The 19,871-nt window shown below is 41.0% G+C and overlaps 1 long non-coding RNA gene across 1 annotated transcript in view; it reads right to left on the bottom strand.

Annotated features, from left to right (window-relative positions):
* The window catches only part of LOC128312458 (uncharacterized), a 92,416-nt gene extending 73,613 nt beyond the window's left edge, over nucleotides 1-18,803 (bottom strand). Inside the window, exons 1-2 of the long non-coding RNA XR_008291814.1 lie at nucleotides 18,033-18,803; nucleotides 1,141-1,255 (exon numbers count right to left, since the gene is read on the bottom strand). This is a non-coding gene — a long non-coding RNA (uncharacterized LOC128312458). The remainder of the gene's footprint in view (nucleotides 1-1,140; nucleotides 1,256-18,032) is intronic.
* Between the last annotated feature and the right edge of the window lie 1,068 nt (nucleotides 18,804-19,871).

Here is a 19,871-nt window from a genome sequence, read left to right on the forward strand (position 1 = left end):
CTTATACCTAGGTTAGTATTTTCCTCACAAAAGCAAATTCCTATGATATCAGGCCACTAAGTAGTACTTCCGTAGGCACTGGCTAAATCTGGAAAAAGTGGATCCAAATTAACTGGACTTTGTAGCAACCCTTCATAAGACAAAAGCAAATGCCTCCATTCATGAAGTTCAGCCTCACGCCAAACTTACTCCATATGAACATTCAGCACTTAGGCTCACAACACCTCCCTCTATAACCTCCATAACAGACAAACATCAGAGAAAACGCACTGATGCTCTCAGATTTTAAAATACAGATTCATACCACAGAGAGGGACTCCGTTTGTGAATGTTTATATGCCATTTTTCTGGCAAGATGAGGCTTGCGGGTAAGAGCAAAGGTGAATCAGAATAGAAATGACCTCTTGGATCGGGGTCTGGTGGTCACGATGGCCTTCTAGGAGGTTCTCCACCATCTTGTGCTATGAATGTTCACACTAACAAAATATGCTTTTTTCCTGGCTGAATGATTCATTCATTTGAGATATAAAAACCAGACACCATCTTGTTAGTGTACTCAGGGCATGCTGGCTAGTGTAACAAATAAGCTCCCACATGTTAGTGAACTTGACACAACAGAATTCATTTCTCATCTACCTAACAGTCCGATGAGGGTTTTCTTGGCCACACACATGGTGTTTAGGGACCCAGGCCCTTCCATGTGTGTTGCCACCATCCCCTAGGGCTTTGGAGACCTCTGCTTCCAGCCAAGGGAGGAAGAAGAGAGTTAACTGAGAAAACCCTACTTACTTGAAAGTCTCAGCCTGAAGGTGACTATAGATCTGCTTTTACTCATGTTTTATTGGCTAGAACAAGTCACATGGCCACTTGTGGATGCAAGAGAAGCTGCACAGTGAACTCCAATCATCAAAGGAGGGACACAAGTTTAATTTTGATAAACCATCCATGACACGGGTTTCCTCACTAGTTCCCAAGACATTTAACCTTTGGTGGGGTCTTTTGGGGGCAGAGAGTAAGCAGACTCTAGGGTTCTTACACCTTCCATCCCTCCACCCGCAAAATGTCTTGGGGACCAGATTCACTTGGAAACGGGTAGTCTTAAGTAACGCTTCAAAAAGTGGTCAAATGTCCAAAATGTACCTTGACCAATTTCTGCTGGCTGCTCTTCAGAACTCTGGAATAACGGCTGCAGCTGAAGTTATGCATTTTACATTGTTCTGTACCTGAACTTGGAAGCCCTTATAATGAAAGCATCCTGCAAATAAAAAAGGGATCATTAGTTATTGGTTCGGGGTAGCTATAAAGAAAAGGTACTTGCTTTTACTCGTTTCCACAAAAGAGCTTCTCAAGCCCGAATGTCACTTGGCCCAATTAAATATATAAATGGCAAGGGGCCAAGTTAATTATAGCTCTAGGGACTTGGACTAGGCCAGGCTAGAAACAGAGTAACAAGAAGAATGGCCAAAGCTTACACTTTGCTTTGAATCCAAACAAAGCCTTTGCCTTCACTTGCCCTTAAGGGGAATATTCTGATCTGGAGGTGAGGTGGAAGCGTCCTGAAGAGCTTTGGCTCTTGATCCTTATTATGGAAAAATTGGATGAATATTAACCAAACCTGAAAAGAGGACGAGCTGAAATAAGACTCATTAGAGTGTACTGAGAGGCAGATGCAAAATGTTAGCCATTCAAACTCTTCATGTCCCACAAGAAAGGTCACAAATAGAGAGTTTCTGAGCGAGCCACTCTCCTAGGAAAATCTCCCAGGAAGAGTGCAATGATATATAAGGGATATTTGCATTTGAGTAAATGCTGATCCTTTCCATCTGGCTAGACACTCTTAGAAAGCATCTTGGAAGTTCTGCCCCGCACCCCTTCTGCTAATTAGGCTGCTCTATGCATCAAGAGCTCTGCCCTGAAGGAGTGTCAGCAAAGCAGTTAGTGCGTCCAGATGTGGACACTTCCTTAAAGGTGAAGTACAACAGGGGGAAAAGATTAATCTGCAATGCACTGAAGTCAGACTCTGGGTAACCCAGCGATGTGTTAAATGAAAAGGAAAAGATGCTGTTGAATTTTATCTCCAAGTGGTGTCATTATTTCCAACTAACTTACTCCTTCGGGCAACCCAGATAGTTTGTTTTCCTGAAGCCCTTTTCTCAACGTTGCACACACCCTCCTCTTGCTAGACCCTGGAGAGGAATGACAGCAGCTGAAAAAACATTCCATCCCGGGGAAAGGGAAAGAAGGGCTGGTGATTACTGAGCGGGTAAGGCTGGCAGGTCGTCACACGAGGCGCAGGGCTCAGTCTGCATCCGGGAAAGGGGCCCGGGGTTGGGAGCAAAGACCGCTTTCATGGTTCCACGAGTCGCGGAGGGTTAAAGTTCAGGAAGGTTTGCTCAGAACAGCAGAAAATAAAATTCTTAATGCTATGTATAGTGTAGCTAGAATGTGATATTTCCTTCCACTTGTTAAATTGGGATTTTTGTTTTATGTGCTTTGGATTTAGCTCCTGGGTGCTCTCTGCTTAGTTTAAAAGGGTTTTCATCTCCACATTGTCATACATGGAAAAAATATACTGAGGCAGTGCACCGTACATCGTGACTTTTATTTTGCTGTCAGACTGCAAGTTATAATATACCTGTGTGCATTAAAGACTCGGGGGCTTTAAAAAGGGAAAGGATCCCTTCATACGCCATACAAAGAGAGCTACAGCCCAAGAGGGAAGAGCTGGAAACGACCACCGTCTTCTTACCTACATCAACCACACAGCCCGGGTTTTGGCAACAGCTCCGATTGCTTGTCACCGCATTCCTTTCAATAAGGGCCATTTATTAAAAGCACAACTAAGGAAGTTTTTGTCCAATGGCATGGACTGACTGGGGGGGGGGGGGTCATTCCAGAAACATACTCATCATATTTATGTATTAGGTGCCTGTAAGCTTGGAGCTGCTTTGTGTTCTTTTTTAGGAACGGTGATGACTACTGGGGTCTATCCTCAGTGCCCTGTTCCCCATGACGCCAACAGCATGCTTGTCCAGCAGCTGCAATAGAGACGGATGCTGTCAGACCCCAGGCCAAAGCCCTAACGCTGGCCATGTGCTCACTGCCTGCACGAACGGCTCCACGTAAACATGGCACGTCTGGGGGCTTGAGCAGATGCTGCTTGGGTCTGGACATGTTTTTATTATTCTCAGCCTTATCCTAGCTATACAGTTAGCTCCTTGGCGGGGGACAGCAAGAAACTCTGTGGGAGGCCAGGGATCATCGACCCCCGCCTCCACCCCGAAACACCGTGGGAGCTAGAAACTTCTCATTCACCACCAGTGTACTTTCCCCAGGACACGTTAGAGCTGATGCTCGGCATGGACTGCAGGCAGCCTCTGGGTATCACTCAACCTTGGAGTTTTGTCAGAGATGTCACAGACAAGGGGGTCATGTGCACAAAGCAGGTCCTTGACCTGGTGTTAAAATGAGGGGAGCTGAGCAAGATGAATTCAGTCGTAGTTTAAACAAAGAACTGGCGATCTGTCAGTCTAAGTTCATAAAACCAACTTACAAATAAGCATCCATCTCAGACAGCAAGCTACCAGTTACCAGTCTTTTCTGTTCTCCAGTAAGGTTTTCAAGAAAGATAAACTATTTGCAAGGAGGAAGAAGGAGTGAGCACTTTGAAGCAGAATAGGACAGTGGCAACAAGAGGAAAGAAGGAAGATGTACTTTAAAAAAGAAATCTTTATTTCTGCTGAAAGAGAGTCTGAAACTTATTTTTTACACCATTCCCCTGGCTTTTGGATTGAAAGGTACCCAAAAGAGAGCAACACCTAGTGCAGAGCTGAGAGTACTTTTATTTACACCAGCAGGCTGTTTAGAACTCCCATTTTATTCGTGGCAATTTGATTGTTTGGTCACGCCTCCTAATAAGTGAAATGTTACACTGGAGTATTTGTTTAAACCTCGCAGCTTCAGATACAGTAAGTTGCTGAATGATGTTTGCTAATGGCACACATTCGATAATTCCTATAATGTGAAATCTCAGCCAGATTTAATGTTTAATTTCCCTGGGATTCACTCTGAAATTATTACAGACATTATGTATTCTGTTCCCTGGACTTGGAATTAATTTCAAAACAGAGTAAAAGTGCATCCATTTGGGTGCCTTGTGGGAGTTCAGATCAGTAACATTCCATTTCTCCCGAAGTTTCTGAAGTTTAAAATACCTTTTCACTTTATTGCATTTGATCCGAGTTCAGTAGCTTCACGGCACAGTCACCCAGCGCTGCGTTTTTTGTTTGTGATCTGGATGTGCCGTTGCTTGATGAGTTTCATCCTCTTGAAAAACTGTATTGCTATTCCAAGGCTTCATCTGCCTAACTCGAAGGTGCCTTGGTATGGTTATCCTGATACAAATTTTTTACCAACAAGCAACGATCTGGCAAGAAAAATCATTAAACAGCTCCACCTACATCTTTTTAGGGATGTCTGCCACAGAAACGAAATTCACGGCAGGCACTGCTTTGATTAATCAATCAATACATTGGCTACACTTCCAATACCTGGCCCTAGTAGAAAGCCCAGAGGCTGGAAAACCTCCAAACATTATAGAATAAAACAACCCGACCTATGCTAGGTTGTGATCCAAAAATTCCCAGACAATAAATCTTTAATTTGCTACCCTGGCAACTCTCACCAAATCTGAATTAAAAGAATATTTTCTATGCAGAGCGTTGAAAGGACTTGCCTCCTGAATAGTTATAAAAGTTTAACCTTTAGCTGAGGCACACTTCCTACAGTCCAAAAGGAAACTGAGTGAAGAAAAAGACATCAAGGGATTAATTCGCAAGTTCTACCCCAAAATGAATGGCAGCTGTTTGGGAGTTCAATTGCACTGATGTCCCATTAGGTTCGAAACATCCTGAGCCTTGCAACTATCTCATAGATTTCATAAAACCTTGTTAGTAAAAACTTCACCTCCCCAGTCTGGTCTCAAGCATTGAACTCACACACCTAAGCTACCCTATAACGGCTTCAAATGAGCTCCTAGGCAGCAAAGGATGTCATGTGGTTGGTTCTTCCCAGGATTTTTCATTTCTGTCAGATAGATCTTATTTTAATCGGCTCTCCCTCCCCCACCACGGGAGGAGGGCTGGTGAGAGGCAGTGGCTGTGGTTCTAATTTCAAGTGAACAGAACAATGGATTAAGTGTGGTCCGGGAGTCTGCTGGCAGAGGTAGAACACAGGCTTTGGAAATGTGTAGCTGCTCTTCAAATTTAAACCTTCAGACGGTGGAAGAATTTTAAAGCCTAAAGATGTTTAGAGATCATCCAGAGGTCTACTCATATTTCTCAACTAAGAAAATTGCAACCTAAAGGGAGAAGCCGTGAGCCCAAAGTCCCACAGTGCAATCGTGGGGGCGCCAGCGGGCTAGGGGGCAGTGCCCTCTGGGTGCTGCACAGACCCCTCTGTCTCCATCGTTCCCCTGCCCTGGCCCATGATTCTTATTTCTCTGCCATCTCCTCCAGACCGAGCTCACAGGAGGCCAGAGCAATGGCCTTCTTGCCTCTGTATCCTCAGTACATAGTTCGGGACTGGAAATGGAGACTCACGGTGAAGATGCTTTTCTTTTTCTTTCCCTTCCCCCACCAAACAAAAAATAGCTTTATCTTTTCCTTATTCTATTCATATCTTAGCATAAATTCTCGTAGTTTAAACAAACAAAGAGGAAGGAAAGTTTAAAGAAAAAAATCAGAACTGCCAGGAAGTTCACCAGCCACCTATGCCCACTGTTAGTATTCCAGTGATAACCATCATGAAGACGTTCTGTGTCTATCTATAATGCATATTCACCCGGTGCCCAAATGGAATTAAGCTCCTGTTTAGTCCCCTACTTCTCCCCCTTAACAATATGGTGGGAGGTCCTGCAAAGTCGGTGAGGACAGATTTACACCACCAATTTGAAGCACAGTACAGGGTTCTCTTACACAGATACACCATCGTGGATTTACCATCGTGGATTTATTCTTCTTTTGGAGCTGTCAATCATTTCTATTTCCTCATTACCAAAAATAATTCTAGTAAATATCCTTATGCAGGCAATTGTGAATTTTTTAAATGTTGGTACATGTTACAAAATTACCTTCCAGAAATGTTGTAGCAATTTACACCTCATAACAATTATTAAAATGTGCATTTCTCCACACCCTTACCAATACTGGGAGTATCTGTCATTACCTGTTCTAATATTTTGGCAAAAAATATATTTCAACTTCGAGTCTGGGAGATTATTAAATGAGTTTTGCATTTGTAAGGATTTGAGAGCCTATCAGTCCCCCAGCATCAGGCTATGCCTTGGGGCCATAAAAGTGCATAAAACAGACATGGTCCCTGTCCATGTATAGTTTATTAATTCTTGGAGATTAGGATGATGAAAAATAAATAAGTAATTATCAATTGCAAAAAGGTCTATGAAGGAAAGCAGCATTGTGTTGTGATAAAATGTAGTGCTGGAGACAACGTGAGTTAGAAGAGTTCCACCTCAGGAAATGACAGCGGAGTCCAAACGTGACATATAAGAAGGAGCCAGTCAAGGAAAGAGCAAGGTTGAGGGCCTTCAAGGGAAGGGAGCAGCAGATGCAACACCCTTGAAGAATGAAGAGCAGTACATGGCATGCCTAGGAAATGATGAAAGGCCAATATGGTTAGGAAACAGGAAAGAGAAATAGAATGTCATGCAGTCAAGTCAGGTTGACTTGGAAAGGGGGCCAGAAGTCAGGTCATGTAGGGCTTACAGGGCTTGGAGGACTTTGAATTGTATGCAAGTGCAGTAAGAAGCCACTGAAGGTTCCAAAGCAGGGAACTAGCATGACCTAGTTTATGTGTTTCAAAGCCCACATGGAAAATGGACGGGAAGGGACATGTGGAGCAGTCGAGAGAGCCATTCAGCAATTGCTGCAGTAGAGCAGGTGCAAGCCAGGGTTGGATCCATGGAGACAGGGAGGAGAGACAGGCTGATGATGTATTTTGGAGCAGGAACTAGTGACTAGTGATGGGTAGGAAGTGGAGTTTAAATCAGGGAAAGGATGTCTGATGTGAGCAGCTGAATAAATGATGATATCATTTGCTAAGGAAGTCTTGATTTGGTGGAAAATCCAGGATTCCATATTAACATTACTTGTCACAGTAAAAATCAGAAACAAACTTTAAAAACTATACAGCAATTGCAATGATTAAATAAATAATGGTGTAAACATAAGTTATGCCCTTCAAGAAAATCATGATTCTGAAGAACAATTATTATACAAGAAAATGTTCATAATATGTTAAGTGGGGACAAAAACACATTGATGTTTATGATCTACAAAAACATAGGTATAGATAGGGGCATAGATTAGAGATAGAGGTAGAGGGGGAAAGTGTGGAATGAAAGGCACTGAAATGCTCATAATGGTTATATCTTGATGGTGGGATTATAAGTACTATTTATTATTTTCTCTATACTTCTCTTTATTTTCCAAATTTTCTCAAATAAACAGGTCTTACTAATCATCATCACACTGAAAACTCATTAAAAATCATCAGTTTACCTGCAGCTAGATACCATCTAGATTTGGGTCAAGTCATGACTAAACCGAACAACCCAGTGGAAACAGATCAAGCACACAGTCGTGCTGTCCTGCCTTAGCCGAAGGTCTTGAAGATTATCACTGCTTTTTCACTTGCAGACATACATTTTGCCAAATGAAATATGTGTGTATGTTTCCAGGCTCATTCATGGAAGACTTAAGATGAGAACTCAAGTCTCCCAATTCACACGCAAGAGCTTTTCCCACGGTACAGAACCCATCACAGCACCAGGCATGCTCACCTGATCTTATCGTAGACGCTGAGACCAGTCAACAATTTTGAGACTCCCTCTGGGCCATCCTTGTTCACAGGCAGAGGAGGAGACCACCAAGATCGTATGGTTTCAGGGACACCTGGTATTTCCATCCGTCTCCTGCCCTCTTCTACCTATTTAGCTAATACCCGAGATTCTTTTCACGAGGATCAGTTCACTTTATTCCACAGTTAGAAATAAGGCTTAAAAAGTATATATCCCTGGAAGGGGTAATCTCTTGGTTTAAATTCACCCTAGGTGTCAGATTTCTTATCAAATACTCCCCTGAGAAAAGGATTTGAAAGGGCCACCTGAATGCTGGATATCTAAAAGTTAGGGATTTTCAAAACAAGGGGATCCAGAGGGGGTGAGACTTGGGAGAAATGGTAAAGGGAATAAATATTTCACAAATACGTCTGTGTACTGGCCACTTGGCTAGTTGCTGTACAAACCCTGTGTCTAACCCCACCACCCCAGCAAAGCAGGATTATTATTGCCAGTTGACAGTCTTTCATTCAACAGATGTTCATTCAACATGTGCTACGTGTGCTTGGCACTCTCATAGTCCCTGGGAATACTGCAAAAATCGAAACAGGCAAAGTCCCTGCTCTCATGGAGCTAATTCAGGGTACGTAGGGGAAACAGACAACACGTATTTTAAAAACGAATGTACAGTAGAGCAGATGGTGATAAGTGCTAAGAAGAAAATTAACGCAGAGAAAGAGGAGAGCAAGCGAGAGGCAATAAAAAATATGTCAAGATCATACAGCCAGCAGGTGCCTGAGTTAGGACCAAACTCAGGTCTGCTCTCACCTAATTGCTCTCCTGTGAGGTACTGCCTCCCTAGAAAGCACATCCTATCGGGGCGCCTGGTTGGTTCAGTCAGCTAAACATCTAACTGGCTCAGGTCATGATCTTATGCTCATGAGTTCGAGCCCCGCATCGGGCTCACTGCTGTCAGTGCAGAGCCTCTGTCTTCCTCTCTCTCTGCCCTCCCCAGCTCCTGTGCTCTCTCAAAAATAAACATTTAAAACAAGAAGAAAGAAAGCAAGCACATCTTATCTGAAAATGCGGCCCAGTATTACTCTGCCACCAACCCCCAAATATCCTCATGGGTAAGCCGTTGGTAAACAACTGGTAGCCTATTGTGAGTCAAGTAAAATCTATTTACTGGTAATTGTTCAACACAATTGGTTTTTGCTTGTGCATGAATTTAAATCTTCTTCAATTGCAGTGACTTTCAAAAACAAAAGCAAAAACCTCAGCCCATAAATGAAATGGAGTAACTATCCCCTGAAATTTTTGGAGCCCCAGACACCACTAAGTACAGGCAACATCAATTTCTTTTCTTATAAAATAGAAAACAAAAATGTGAGTATAATGTAAACCTCAGTCTCATGAGGGGTCCCCCCTCCTCTTTTTTTTTAGTATTCTATTAAAATGTTTTTTCCCTATGCCAAGGACAAAAAAAGTTCTAGTGCAAAGACTAGGGAGAAAAAATGAGGCAAAGGTTGGTATTTTGTTGTTCAACGCATCTTTGCGTGTCTATAAAAATCCATCTTCAAAACATCTCACCTACTGAATATAAGGCATTCAAAATACATAGTTTAAACCCATCCGTGGCATAATACCATGGAAAGGTCAGCCCACCTGGAGTTTCCAGCTTCTTTGTGGACAAATATGGCCTGATCATGAGCTGGGTGAGAGAATCTAAGCCTCTACTGTATCTTAGCAAAGAGAAGAGCAGGGGCAAACAGAGAGAATATTAATTTTCATCAAGAGAAAAATCAAACTTGTCCAAGAACTTTATTGGCAGAAGTGAAATTAGTTTTTCTATAGCAAATAGTTAGTGGAGTTGAGGGATTAGTCTATTGCCCGAGAAGGGAAGTAAACCCACTGGCTTTCAGAGGCATCTCTGTTCTCAATAATGCATTTAACTCTCAAAAACAAATAAGATTTGTTTCTGCACTTTCACTTTAAAAAAAAAAAAAACAACACCCAAGACTAGATTATCTAAAACTCTCCCTTGCTAAAAATCAAATTATTAAAGAAAGTTTCCTAAATTCATAAGGCTCAAGACAACTCTTAATACTTTTATCGTAAGTGTCAGCCTGGGCCAAGCCTTCCTCGATTCAAACAAAATTCACTGTAAACAGCAACAGACACAGGACCTTTCAGTTGAGAGACTGCAGCAATACTTAAGTTACTTCCTACTGTGGTCCAGGGGCCCGGCACATACAGGCCATTTTCTTGCAGAGAAGCAAAATAGGATTATTGAAACTCTCAAGGTTAAGGTAGTAAAAATGATGTTGCAGAATGCCACGACTTTGGACCACCTTGTTAATATTCCTGCAGAATACATCATCATAGCTTGTGGTGATGTGGAGTACCATGATGGCCAGGTAGAAAATAGTGTCAGTGCTGGGGATAGGAGAAGGCGGCGTGAAATTCTGATCGCCAGATTTCCAGTTAAGAGATCCTGTGAATTTACTAAGGTGTTGCATGAAGCAAGGCTCCAGCCAATTGGGAAGTACAATCACTAGACTCATTATTCCATAATTATGAAAACTCTCCACTTGTTCTGAACTTTGAGTGGTTGGCATCAGAAAACCTGAGATCTCTGTTATCTCCTCTTGACATCTCCCCTCATCTAAGCAGATGAATGGATTGGGATGCAGGAAATGGGAGGCACAAAGGATCAGCCAATGATGCAGAGGAGGGAATGTGGCCAGAGCTCTATTCCACGGAGAGTTTTGCCGGTTCCCTAGCGAAGAGAGGCTGGAGTTGATCTCACTGGCACTTTATCATCGTTTTCATCTGTGGTACAGGTACTTAATTTTAAATGAACTAGTTGGTAAACTGTAAATTGCACACTCCAGAGAATAGGTTCTGCCGATCTCAACAAATCCTTTTGTTCTTTTTCAAAGTAAGAGAACACCTTCAGCTATTGTTAAAATCCCAAGTGAGCCATCAGGTTAGTGGGTATCCTTGCAAGGTGCCTTAACATCTTTTTTTTTTCTTTCCTGCTTCAGTGTGCTCCACTGAAGGGTACAGCTGTTAAGGTAATGCACGTGAAGGGATTTTATAAACTCTCCCAATACTTACATATCGTTGACATTGTTGCTATTCCTGCTTCGCAATACCCTCCGTTCCAAATGCCACCCGATGTCCAGTAAGAACTGCACACATTAAGGAGCCTTTCAAGCCCATCAGCTTCACATGCTTGTATACCACCCCAACCGCAATACTGTGTTCACGCATACAGCAATGGAATATAGCCTGTCTGAGTAATATTCACTGGGGGTTATAAAGTAATAACATACCCGTCTGTGGTGATACTCATTTACCTTGAAGAAAGCACACACATAGACACACACAAGTGCATACCTTTTTTCAAAAAAAAAAAAAACCCTAATAATTTGAAAGTAGGCATTCAATATCTGGTGTTTAAAAAAAAAAAAAGTCTTCATTTTTACCTGGTCTCCTATTTTAATTGCCACCAAAGCTGTTTCCCACTTTGATTGCACAGTTTTACCTAGCAAAGCTGTCCCCATAAATACAGCTGAAATCAGTGGGCAGAAGTAATGAGTATGGGAATTCCTCGTCTTATAACTAACTTCTTCTGTTCCCTTCTTGAGGTTTGAGATGACAGAAGAGGCCCCCAAAACTACAGAGAATAAATCATTATGAATCAACATATTACTTTTGTTGGTATTTCTAGCGCTGTGATCTACCAGCTACCCATAGTGGGATTTTAAAAAGTTTCTTCCAAGAATTTCATTCTCCTTTGTCTCCAGAATAAATAGAGTGCAGTGCAGAATAAGTGCAAATGGGATTTTGAAATTCATCCCCAAACCACATGACTAGGAAGTCTCTTTCTTTCTTTTGGTAAACAACACTTTCACATCAGAGTGACTGAAGGGCCATGCTTGCATTTTTTCTCTCACTTGAAATGTCATTTTTTTTAAGTTTATTTATTTATTTAGAGAGAGAGAGAGAGAGAAAGAGAGAGAATAAGCAGGGGAAGGGCAGAGAAAGAGGGAGACAGATCCTAAGCAGGATCCGCACTGACAGCAGAGAGCAAGATGTGGGGCTCAAACTCACAAACCGTGAGATCATGACCTGAGTTGAAGTCAGACGCTTAACCGACTGAGCCACCCAGGTGCCCCTGAAATGTCATTTTAACTTGATCTCATCTGATAGGAAGAGTCATTTACGATGTGGTAGTGTAAGGAACATTGTACCACAGTAAGAACTTCTGTGACCCTGGTTACACCTGGCCCAGGACAGAAGTTGATTTGTTTCCAGTTTGAACACATGTGTGGAAACTGAACGGCTTGCTGTTTTCATTGGTGTGGCCCCTGATGGCTTCTGACTCCCTAGAACCTATCACTTTTACCCTAAGAAGGCGACATGTTGGCATATGAACTACATATAGGTAATAGAGTTTAGTTTCCAGGAATCCTGTAGGGTCAAGGGTTCAGGTAAAAGATGTTCTGTGCAACTAAAGGGGAAAAATACGTAAATATATATGAAATTTGAATATATTATATACTATACACGCATGCACAAGAGTAATTTTATTCCCATCTTAATCCCACCTGCAAAGATTTTCTTTCAAAATCCCAAATCTCTGTTCTCTACAGTTGATGTCCATCTGTTTTCGTTTCTTCACCAAGAGGTCAAACTCCTTAGCCTGACACTTAAGGCCTTCCATGATATGTCCCTAGGTTTCAGTTCAACTCCATCCAACCCTTGCCCTATACGTATCATAATTCCAGCCAAACTTCACTATTCTGGGCTCTATGGGAAACCGAGATGCTTCCAAGTCTTTAAATGTCATAAGCACACCTATAATAGTCTTTCTTCTAGCTTTTCCCATTAAAATCCTACACAACTTTAAGGCACAATTCAAATACACCTAGTTGGTGAAGCATTTCCTAATTTCCCGATTAGGCATTTTTTTCTAAACTCCCATAGTAAGAGAAACAACACCTCTCTCAAAAACATTTCCTTGTCTTTGAAGAAAGAGAAAAACACACCTTGACATTCAGATGAAGAAAGGAAACAGACTACAGCTCCGTTTGCTGTTTTAGAACTGTTTCGTTTAATCCCCACACGATCCCACAAGGTGGGTATTATTATCCTCATTTAACAGATGATGAAACTGAGGCTGACAGAATTTCTTTTCCCCCCAGTTTTATTGAGGCATGGGTTGACAAATATAAGTTGTATGTATTCAAGGTATACAATATCATATTTTGATTTTTATGTACATTGTGTCATGATTACCACAATCAGGTTAATTAGCATATCTATCACCTGACATATTTATTATTTTTTGTGTTTGTGGAGAGAACCCTTGAGATGTACTTTCTTAGCAAATTTCAAGTATTCGCTACGTTAGTGTTAACTATAGCCACCAGGCTGTACATCAGGTCTCCGGAACTCAGTCATCTTCTAACTGAAAGTTTGCACCCTTTGACCAACATCTCCCTATTTGCTCTACCCTCCAGCCCCTGTTAACCATCATCCTACTCTCTGGTTCTATGAGTTTGATTTTTTAGCTCTCACATAGAAGTGAGATTATACAGTAGTTGTCTTTTTTGTGTCTGGCTTATTTCACTCACAGTAATGTCCTCCAAGTTCATCTCTGCTGTCACAAGTGGCAGGATTTTTTTCTTCTTTAGGGCTGAATAATATTCCATGGGATGTATATATCACATCTTTATCCATTCATCCATCCAGAGACATGTAGGTGTTTCATATCTTGGCTATTGTGAATAATGATGCAATAAACATGGGGGTACAGATATGTCTTTAAGATGGTGATTTCATTTCCTTTAGATAAACCCCAGAAGTAGGATTGTTGTATTATATGGTAGTTCCATTTTTAATTTTTGAGGAAGCTCCATCCTGTTTCCCAGAGTGGCTGCACCAGTTTGCATTCCTACCCATAGTGCACGAGGGCTCCTTCCTCAAAGAGCTTGTTTGAATGAAACCTTTGCTGTTGAACTTAAAGACATATGCTTTCCACCAAACAAATCTATGTCACATTACTCATATTTATACACCTTAGAATTTTGATGACGTATTGGCTTGAATCTAGCTTTTTGCAAATATTTCTTTTCTTCCTTACTGGAGCAGCCATTTGTGTTGTTGTGTTGTTGTTGTTAAGAGAAGAAAAGAAGCCATCTGTATTTCACCTTTGTTCCCCAGTCCCTTGCACAGTAAGTCTCTTGCTCAAATATTTATTTAATTAATACACTATCTTTCAAAGGGAAATTTTTTTCAAAAGAAAAGGATAAAGATAAATGTCTCTATCTGTTCATCTTAAGAACACCGAAAAGAAACTAAATGATAAGAAATCTTTCTTAGAAATTTGGCTACTTAAAAAAAAAAAAAAATTGGGCTACTTTGAAATTACAAAGACAAGATAATTATTTTGGATAATAACAACAGCTCACATTATCTGAATCCTGATTATGTTCCTGACACCGGACAAGCATTTAATTCTTATACCTGCCCCTGAAGGAGGTAGCATGATTCCCATCCTACAAATGAGGACCCAGAGGAAGACCAAGGTTAGCAAGGAGAAGAACCAGGATTTCAACGCAACCAGAAGGTGGCGCTCTTAAACACTGCTCCATCTCACCTCTGCTTCTATTGGCCTATTTAATATTCGCTCTCAGACAGGACCCCGTTTTTCCCCCGGGCCTCCCTACAACAGAAGGCTTCTGGCTCCACTGACATCTGTCTCACATCTATATTGTCATGATTCCTTAAATAAGTTCCCCTCTTCAGAGGACAGAAGCCCTGAGTACCAATGGAAGGGGGAAAAACAAAGTGCTATCTTTTTCTTCTGTAGAGAAATGTGAATGACAGTGATTCTGAGGAATCGGTTCTGCTTCCGGCCACAGTAACAATACCCGTACTACAATCGGTACTTCCCCGTGTAAGCAGCATGACCCCTAGTGGGTGCCAGTGGTAAGTATCTGGATACTAGTACCGGTACAAACACAAAGGTGTATTTACAATAGGTGGGTAGAAAAATAAGTCACGATGTCGTGATTACAGCTATATTAATTAAGGAGGCCACTATGAAATAAAATACAAAGGGAAAGTAACAAAATGTAAACGATATTTCATATGTTTAAATGATTAATATAATTTTAGTATGACATATTAAATATATTAATGTACCATATTAGAATATAATATTTGAGACCCAATTCTAAAGTATGTTTTTATAATTTCTTTCATTTACAGTCTTTGGCTTCCATAACTCAAATTAAATTCTCTCAATCTTTGACAACATACCTTCAACAAAGATAGCTTGCACTAGAGTGTTTTCAAGAAAGGATTAAAAATGGTGAGGTTGGGACATTTTCAGTTTGTCTAGATAAAATACTCTCATGAATCCATCATTTTAAAACATCCCAGTCCACACCCAATGTTACTTGTAATTTCACTGATGTTTAATTTATTTTACTACATTATTACAGTTTAATTAAACACCAGACAGGAGCTTCACTGGGATCGCTCCCTCTTCCTATCCTGCAATGTTGAGGTCTTGTATTTTGAAGTCAAACAACAAAAGGAATAGTCAAAGGAAGAGTGTTCTGTGTTTCATTTCAATAACTGGGTCATATTCACTTCCTTTTTTACTACCGACAGACGATCTATTAGTCCCCCATCTCCCAACTTTCTTTAAAAAAAAAAAAAGTTAATAGTAATTCTTATTAACAGCAGTGGCACCTGCACTGGGGTGGGCAAATCTGGTCACCAGCCGGTCCCCCTGCTGTTTTACTCAGCTGGCAACATGCTCTCGACCCTGGCGGCTGCTCCTGCTTTGTTGTTCCTTCCAGGCAAACAGGAACTTCATGAATGTTTAGAAATTCTTTTTTCTGAACCAAACTTTGGTTTCAGAAAGGAACAATGAAATTCACAACAGATGATAAACTTTTATACATGTGTTTAATTGCATAAGAAATACACGAATACCATCCTGTAAAAAATTTAAACAATACAGAACTGTCTAAATTGTGAACACCCTTTTTCTCCCCCTCCTTACCCATCTCACTATCCCCCCGCCAAAGCATGAAGAAATTGGGGGCATCCTCTTCCCAGAATTAAATATAAAATTGGACAACTTTACTAAAAACAACTACTTTAGATCACTGGAAAATGGTCAAAGACAAAAAACAACTCATGACGTTTGTTAGATTTGCTTCCAATCCCTCATTATATACACAAATAAACGGTTTGAGTTTGCTTAAGTTTACAAAAACGAGACCCTTTTAAATGTGTTGCCCCGAAATTCTTTTGCTTCACGTTATGTACTGACAAGATTTCTGTGTTGGAACCTACAGACCTCTTTTGACCTTTTAATTGTTCCATGGCATTGAACAATTGGATGTATCGCCAATTTATTGGGTCGTTTCCCTATTGATTTAAGGTTGTTTCTAACATGTTCTTATTACAAACAATCCTGTCATGAATACTGTGAACTATCTAGGTAAACAGAGGAAAGAATTTCTGTTGGCTAGATACCTAAAGGGGAAACTCTTAAGCCAAAGACTGTGCTAATATTAAATTTTGGAAGACGGTGCCAAATTCTGTCAAAAAGGCAGGAATATTTAAAAAGTTCTCAGGCCTTTGAGAACTAATCCTAAATGCTAGCACTGGAAGGATTCTTAAAATTGCCCCGTCAAAAAGCTTTGCACTTTAGTGTAATACTGAGACTTATAGAATTGATGTGACTGGTCCAGGGTCATGCAATCAAACTCCAGTCCAGGGTTTTTGGTTTCCCAGCCCAGGACATTCTTTCCTATAACAGATCTTCTGGGGCAAAAATTAGACTTGAATTTTGGAGTAATTCTTTCCAGCAAAATGAAGATGTTTCACAAATAATTGAAAACATGTTCTCTTCCTTTGGATTTTTCAGTAGTATTGAGAACAAGTCGGATTTGTATTACAAATCAAACATTCAGAGTGGCAATATAACTCTACAAAGCATTCAGGCAAGTAGGTTCTGTATTGAAGACAATGCTGTAAGAGAAACACACAAAATGGAATCTGATTTCCTTATTAAATGACGTTAGAAAAGGAGCCTGCAGTCCTATCTCCAGATGCCCATTGTTTTATGAAAAATGTACGAAGCGCCATACTAAGCTACTCAACTTATTGCTGCATGACCAATCACCCGAGACTTAGTAACAAAGACCATTTTATTACATCCTCAAGGCAGGAGTCTGGAAAGGGTACAACCGAGGTCTCTTGTCTCTGCTCCACAGTGTCTGGGACCTCTACTGGGAAGACGCAAACTCTGGGGCGATTTGGCAGCAAAGCATGGTCCCTATGCTTCTTTATGGCACAGAGATTGGGTTCCAGGAGCAAATGTCCCAAGACTCACGTTCCAGTAATGGCGGTGTGAAAAGATCAGGTGAGCGCCCATCACAAAAATAAGTGTAAAACTGAACAACCTCATCAAAACAATCATCTCAAGTCACCGGAAAATAACCAAAGGTAGACAAAAACTTGAGAAGTGTTTACTCCTGAAAACTTCCACTGAGTTGGGCCAGTTTGGTGATTCAGTGGCATTCTTGCCTCGGGGCATCCCCAGCTCAGGTGATAAAGCCCTCAGCTTTACCTGCTGGAAGTGGTGGTCTGGGTGGATGGGCAGATAACCTAGAAGGAGGCACTATTAGAAGCAAGAGAAGCTTAGAAAGGCTGAGATAAAGTCTCCAATCATTACTGGCTAATGCATACTTGCTCAAGGAAAACCCCAGAAAGCCCAGCAAAAACTGCAAGCCCAGGGGATAGGTGCACAGACATGGGTGGCAGTGGGACCTTAGAGGCAATCTGGACATCCCTCACTAAAGGAACAGATAAACACGTGTGGAGAAGAAGATAGAAGCTACAGTCTAGATGTATATATGTACAACAAAAGGGATAAATCTTAACATATTTGAGGGATAATAATAATTATAATAATAATAGTATCAAGTAACACTTAACATGGAATTTCCTAGAAGCCCCATGAATTGGGGACTTTTCTAATATACTTCTATATATTAACTCTTTTAATCGTCATACCCCTAAAAGGCAGTCTACCAGCCAGGATTCAAACAGAGAAGTATATAGCCACTAAGACACTTACAATAGGAAATTGACTTTCACAAATGTGGGGTTGGCTAAGCAAGTCTGAGATCCACAGGCTGTCGGGAAGGGAAGTTCATGGGCAAACTCAAATTCATGGGCGCAGATGGAAGTTCTCATCAACTGGCAGGCAGGAAGGGAAGATCACAAGAGGATGGAACCTCATTGGCACGGGCTGAAGCTTCATCCAAACGCACAATCTCTTCTGTGAGAGCATGGTAGGCAGAGTTCTAAGAATCACCTTCACCTCTGTACAGTCACCTCCTTTTGAGGGTGCAGGGAATCCGAATGTGAGGAGATATCGCTCCTATGGTGATGCGATGTTATCGTATATGGCAAAAGGGAGATTATCTGGGTGGGCCTGATCTAATCACATGAGACCTTTAAAAGCAGTTTTCTCTGGCTGGTAACAGATGAGGAAGTGAAAGACTTCAAGCCCAGGAGTGACTGCTGGCTTTAAATATGGAAGGGGCCACATGCCAAGGACTATGAGTGTCCTCCAGGGACTGAGAGTTGCTCTCAAGCAACAGCCAGAAAGAAAGTGAAGCCCTCCACTTTATGGCCACACAGATCTGAATCTGAATAGACTCCTCCCCACAGCCTCCACATGAGACACCCACCCAGACAACACCTTAGACTTCAGCCTGATGAGACCCTGAGCAGAGAATCCAGTCGAACTGTCTGTACTTATCTAAAAAACTGTGGAGTAATAAATGAGTGTGTTTTAAGCTGCAAAGTTGTGATAATTTGTTTGGCAGGCTTATGGACTGAACGCTTGTATCCCCCCAAAACTCCCATGTTGAAGCTCTAATCCCCAATGTGGGATTGGAGTGTGAGAATTAAGGTTAAATGAGGGCATAAGGGTAATGCCCTGATTCAATCATATTAATGTCCTTCTAACACAAACCCCCTCCTTTATCTCTCCCCCTCCCTCTCCCTCTCCGTCTCTCTCTCTATATATAAATATAGACCCACACACGCATGCGTGCGCGCACACGTAAATGGCAAGAGCGGACATCCTGGTCTTCAGTCTTTTTATCGCTGAATATGACGTTAGTTATAAGTTTTTCATAGATACTCTTTATCAGGTTGGGGAAGTTCTCTTCCATTCCTAATTGAGTGTTTTTATCATGGAAATGTATCAAATTTTGTCAAATTATTTTTTTGCATCTAATAAGATAGCCATGTGGTTTTTTTCCCTTTTGTTCTATTTATGTAGTGGATTACATCTTCCTTTCATGGAATTGATCCCACTTGGTCATTGTATACAAATTTTTTTTTTTATATTGCTGAATTGAGGTTGCTAGTATTTTAAGATTTTGTTGTGCCTGTATTCAGTATAGATCCTTCTCTGTAGTGTTATCTTTTTCTGTTTGGTTTTTGTATCAGGGCATACTGCTTAGAAATTTGGGGGAGATTTTTGCCACAGTTCTATTTGCCATAATTCATTGCTTGTCATAGTCATATTCAGATTATCTATTTTTTTCTCAAGTCACTTTCAGTAGTGTATGTCTTTCCAGGAATACATATATTTCACCTAAATTACTTAATTTATTGACATACAGTTGTCCATAGTATTCCTTTATAATCCTTTTTTATTCATTTAGGTTGAAGTTCCATCTTTCATTCCAGATTTAATAATTTGAATCTTCTCTCTTTTTCTTGGTCACTCTAGCTAGAGCTTTACCAATTTTGTCAATCTTCTCAAAGAACCAACTTTTGGTTTCACTGATTATCTTTTTTCTTAAGATTATGTATTTATTTTGAGAGAGAGAGAGAGAGAGAGAGCAAGCAGGGGAGGAGCAGAGAGAGGGAGAGAGAGAATCCCAAGCAGGCTCTA

Source organism: Acinonyx jubatus, chromosome D3, assembly GCF_027475565.1.
Source record: "Acinonyx jubatus isolate Ajub_Pintada_27869175 chromosome D3, VMU_Ajub_asm_v1.0, whole genome shotgun sequence".
Lineage (NCBI taxonomy): Eukaryota > Metazoa > Chordata > Mammalia > Carnivora > Felidae > Acinonyx > Acinonyx jubatus.